A 5890-nucleotide genomic window follows, 5' to 3' on the forward strand; every position below is an offset into this window, starting at 1 on the left:
AATCTTACTGCTTAAAAACAAACGACAAAAGGAAAGAAAGACAATTACCGTGCTCAGACTATTATTTTTAGAAAAGTTCTTCCCCAAGCCTTTAAGGAATGGAAAAATTCTCTTGTTATATAAACTAATTCCAGAACACAGAAAACCTCCTAACGCATTTCATAAGGCTAGTATAATTATATTATAATACCAAAAACTGAAAAAGGGTGGTACACAGAAAAAGAAAACTATAAATTGATCTCATCTACAAAAATGTAAAACCAGATATTAGCAAATTGAAATCCAGCAGTTTATTAAAAAAATTGTCACTACTGTGTGAGGTTTATTGCAAGAATTCAAAGGTGGTCCAATATTTAAACATTTTTATTGTAATCTACTATATTAAAATCATTAAAATATGATTATCTCAATAGGAACCATAAAATTTTTTGTTGAAATTAAACATCCATTCCTGATAACAACTCCTGGCATTCTAGGAATAGAAGTTTCCTTAACTTGGCAAAGGATTTGTGTAGGAGATGCATAGAAATATTGTACTTAATGATGAAACATTAAAAGCATTCCTGTTATATTCAGGAGCTAGACTCTGACTATAAGGATGTCTGTTATCACCTTTACTATTCAACATTACTCTGGACTTCTTGTTACGTATAATAAGATGAAAAGATAACAAGAATAGTATAAAATATCAGAAAGGAAAAATATTAAACTGTCATTTACAGACAATATAAATGTCTTTTGAGAAAATCAGAGAAAATCAACTGACAAACTTTTATAACTAATAATACAAATTAATTAGGGTGGCCTGATACAAGGTCAACATTCAGAAATTGTAGCTTTGCTTTGCACCAGCAATACACAAATGGAAAATGGATAAGAAGCTTCTATGTTAGAATAGAGGGAAGATACCATTTCACCGGATCTCTCCTAATATTTAACAAAATGCAGAAAAAACAAAACAGCAGAAGAGTGGAGATGATCATCAGCAACCAAAGTAAGGGGCACATTCCAATGACATAAACTTCAAAATATCTCAGCCGAGTAAAGAAACAGGAGATTCCAGAACTGGGCATTGTGGTGCAGTGTAACCAGGCTCTTCCATTCCTCAGAAGCCATATAAGATACAGCAAGCACAAGACAAAGAATCTAAACAAGAAAAAAGCATACCACAAAGAACAGAAGGAAATTTCCAAGTACTTTAAGCTATAGAACAACTTAATAAGAATATGAACTTAATAAAACAAGAATACAAAGATGAGATGTGAAAACAGCAGAATTAGGTAAAAAGGAAGATTGCAAACTAAAGAACCCATTAGGACAAAACAACATTATAGAATAAATTATAAATAGAGTGAAATAGAAACATGTGGCTAAAAGTTGAATTATGGACAGAGGAAGGGCTTCAGATAATTACATTGACGGGAAATGAAAAAGAAGAAATTAAAGGAAATAACTATATGTACTATATATGTATATACACACATATATATATATATATATTCTTAAGAAAGAATAAAATGTTTAGATCTAAAGAGCATAACATGTCCTGGGAAGTTTGATTGTCATTTGAAAGTTTGTTATTTCACAGTGCTAGAATCTGAGATGATATTTTATCTTATTCTGTGTACTTTATTGCATTGCATTGCTTCTTTATAATGAGCATGCATCATTTTTATAAAAATAGTGAAATCATTTTTCTAAAAAATGTAGAGAGAATATATTGTACAAAAAGCCACATTCACAATATTAACAAAAACTATGAAATATTGGGGAATACAGCTAATAAGAAATGTATAAAATCTATAAAGAAAACCACACACACACACACACACACACACGAAAAATGACAATTTTCCTGAAGAGCACAAAAGAGGATGTGAATAAATTTTAAAAATACTACATTACCCTGGGTGAAAATAGTTTATTACTAAGATTTTAATTATTCCTTAAGTTGATCTATAAATTCTTTTTTTTTTTTTTGAGATGGAGTCTTAGTCTGTTGCCCAGGCTGGAGTGCAGTGGCACAGTCTGGGCTAACTGCAACCTCCACCTCCAGGGTTCAAGTGATTTTCATGCCTCAGCCTCCCGAGTAGCTTGGACTACAGGTGTGCGCCACCACTCCTGGCTAATTTTTGTATTTTTAGTAAAGACGAGGTTTCACCATGTTGGCCAGGCTGGTCTTGAACTCCTGACCTCAAGTGATCCACCTGCCATGACCTCCTAAAGTGCTGGGATTACAGGCATGACCCACCACACCCAGCTTAATCTATAAATTGGATGCAATCCTAATGAAAAGTCCAACAAGATTTTTTTAAAATGAAACTTGGAACTTCACTTGAAATGCCCAAGGATATCCAAAAATAGTTGGAAAAAGCAGGGCAATGAAGGATTTGTCTTCCCCGACACCAAAACTTGCTACAAAACGACACCATGTAAAAGTGTGATATTGAGGCAGTTTATAACTATATATCTATATATTATCGGTGAAACAGAAAAGTCAATCGGTGAAACAGAAAAGTCAATCGATGAAACAGATCTGAGTATAAATGAGAATTTAACATATGGTTAAGTTAGCTCTTTAAATTTATTGGGGAATAATGGACTATTATATGAATGGTGCTAGGATTTGGACACACACACACACACACACACACACACACATATGTGCAATGACCCAGAAGCCATACAAGAAAAAGTTAATGTTTTGACCACATCATAATGTAAAAATTCTGGAGTTAGGTGCCATGGCTCCAGAATCCAAAGTGCTCATGCCTGTAATCCCAGCACTTTGGGAGGTCTGGGTGGGAGGATCTTTTGAGACCAGGAGTTTGAGACCAGCCTGGGGAATATAGTGAGACCCTGTCTCTACAAAAAATAAAAATTAGCTGGGCGTAGTGCCACGCATTTGTAGTCCTAGCTACTCAGGAGACTGAGGCAGGAAGATCGCTTAAGCCCAGGGGTTCAAGGCTGCAGTGAGCTATGATCACGCCACTGCAGTCCAGCCTGGGCGACACAGTGAAACCCTGTCTAAAAAAGTAAAAATTCTGAATATCAAAAATACCATAAAATTAAGATGTTAGAGATAGATTGAGAAAATATATGTACAACCTATGTAATAGAAAAATAACTAATATACAGAAATGTGTAAAGAACTACAAACCAGTGAAAAAAATACAGCTGAAGAGGAAAATACTCAAAGGATCTTAACTAATACTCAGAGAAGAAATGCAAATGGATATTAAGCATGTGAAATTATGCTCAAGATAATAAATAGTTAGGAAAATGTGAATTAAAAGGACAATCTTGGCCAGGTGCAGTAGCTCACACCTGTGTGATCCCAGCATTTTGGGAGGCCAAGGCGGGTGGATTGCTTGAGCTCAGGAGTTTGAAAACAACCTGGGCAACATGGCAAAAATCCGCCTATACCAAAAGTACAAAAATTAGCTGGGCGTGGTGGCACGCGCCTGTAGTCCCAGCTACTGGGGAAGCTGAGGTGGGAGGATCACCTGAGCTCAGGAAGGTCGAGGCTGCAGTGAGCTGTGATTACATCACTGCACTCCAGCCTGGGCAACAGAGTGAGAACCTATCTCAAAACAAAACGAAAAAAGGACAATCTTTTGTTGACTCTTATATTGGCAATAATTACTAATACAGACGGTCCCCAATTTATGACAATTCAACCTATGATTTTTTTACTTTAATTGATGGTGCAAAAGCAATACACATTCAGTGAAATCTGTACTTCAAGTACTCATACAACCACCCTGCTTTTCTTTCAATATAGTATTCAATAAATTATGTGAGATATTCAACACTTTATTATAAAATAGGCTTTGCATTAGATGATTTTGCCGAACTATCAGCTAGTGTGAGTGTTCCGAGAATTTTTAAGGTAGGCTAGGCTATGATGTTTGGTAGGTTGGATGTATTAAATGCATTTTAGATTTATGGTACTTTCAACCTATGAGTTTATTTGGACATGACCCCATTATAAGTTGAGAAACATTTGTACACAGTGTGCATGAGGGTGTGGGGAAATAGATCCTGTCTTATGTTTGATGGGGGTATAGATTGGGCAAGCCTTTTTGGAGGACAGTTTGGTGGTATATCCATTAACTATATAAAATCCCACATCCTTCTTTTGGCAATATCAAATGTATAAAATCTCATACATTTAAGCAAATAATTATATTTATAGTAGAATATCCTAAAGAAATTCTTCTACCTGCTGGCAAAGCTGTATGTGCCACATTGTTCATTGTAACCTTGCTTTATTAGGTCCAGATCCAGAACTCATAATATGCAGCAGTTAAAAAGAATGAAGCAGCTTTAAATGTACTGGTATGTAGAGCTCTTTGAGACATAATTTTAAATGAGAAAAAAGCAAGTTGCAAAACAGTATGTTAATTATGATCCTGGCCAGGCGTGGTGGCTCACACCTGTAATCCCAGCACTTTGAGAGGCCCAGGTGGTTGGATCACTTGAGGCCAGGAGTTCGAGACCAGCCTGGCCAACATGGTGAAACCCAGTCTCTACTAAAAATACAAACATCAGCTGGGCATGGTGGTGCGCACCTGTAATCCCAGCTACTAGGGAGGCGGAGGCATGAGAATCGCTTGAACCTGAGAGGTGGAGGTTGCAGTGAGCCAAGATCGCACCACTGCACTCCAGCCTGAGTAAAAGAGCAAGACTCCATATATAAAAAGATCTCATTTATATATTTTAATAAGACATGTATGTGTATATCATGTATACAAAAGGTTAACACACCAAACTTAAAATGGAGAGGTAACTGTGGTTTGGGTGAGGACAGGGGAGTTAAAGTGGTACTAGTGCTTTTTCTGGGTTTGAATTTTCTTTTCTTTTCTTTTCAGAGACAGGGTTTCATGCCATTGCCGGTCTGGAGAGCAGCGGTGCAATCATAGTTCACTGTAACCTTGAATTCCTGAGCTCAAACAATCCTCTTGCCAAGTAGCCTCCCAAGTAGCTAGGACCACAGGCATGCACCACCAAGCCCAGCTATTTTTTTTTTTTAATAGACAGGGTTTCCCTATGTTGGGAAACCTATGTAGGGTGGTCTCAAACTCTTGGCCTCAAGTAATGCTCTTGCCTCAGACTCCCAAAGTATTGGGATTATAGGCGTAAGCCATCACACTTGGCCTTGGGTTTGAATTTTATACTAGAATTGTACTCTTGTGGAATTTGTATGTAAAATAAACAGCAAATAATAAAACACCCCAATTATCTTTCCACTGGGATACACAGACCTAACTCCATCAGCCACATTGTGTAAATATAACATGAGTTATTTAATCTGTCCCCTATCAATAGCCATTTTATGTTGCGTCAGGTTTATTTATTTATTTATTTATTTATTTATTTATTTATTTATTTTTTGACAGAGTCTCACTCTGTCACCCAGGCTGGAGTGCAGTGGCGTGACCTCGGCTCACTGCAACCTCCATCCCCTGGATTCAAGCGATTCTCCTGACTCAGCCTTCCGAGTAGCTGGGGTTATAAGCACCCGCCACCGTGCCTGGCTAATTTTTGTATTTTTAGTAGAGATGGGGTTTCACCATTTTGGCCAGGCTGGTCTTGAACTCCTGACCTCGTGATCCACCTGCTTTGGCCTCCCAAAGTGCTGGGATTACAGGTGTGAGCCACTGCACCTGGCTGCGTCAGTTTTTTAAAACCTTACAAGCACTGCAAAAAAAAAAAAAAATTCTAGTATATATATCTTTGTGAAACTGTGTAGGTATATAGGTTGGCTAAATTCCAAAGAATAGAATTATTGGGTCAAAGAATTTGTGAAATATTATAGTTATCATTTAATAGAGTTTGCCAAATTGCCCTATATAAAAAGGTTGCATCAATATCTGCCTCCAACAGA

This window comes from Nomascus leucogenys, chromosome X (assembly GCF_006542625.1).
Source record: "Nomascus leucogenys isolate Asia chromosome X, Asia_NLE_v1, whole genome shotgun sequence".
Classification (NCBI taxonomy): domain Eukaryota; kingdom Metazoa; phylum Chordata; class Mammalia; order Primates; family Hylobatidae; genus Nomascus; species Nomascus leucogenys.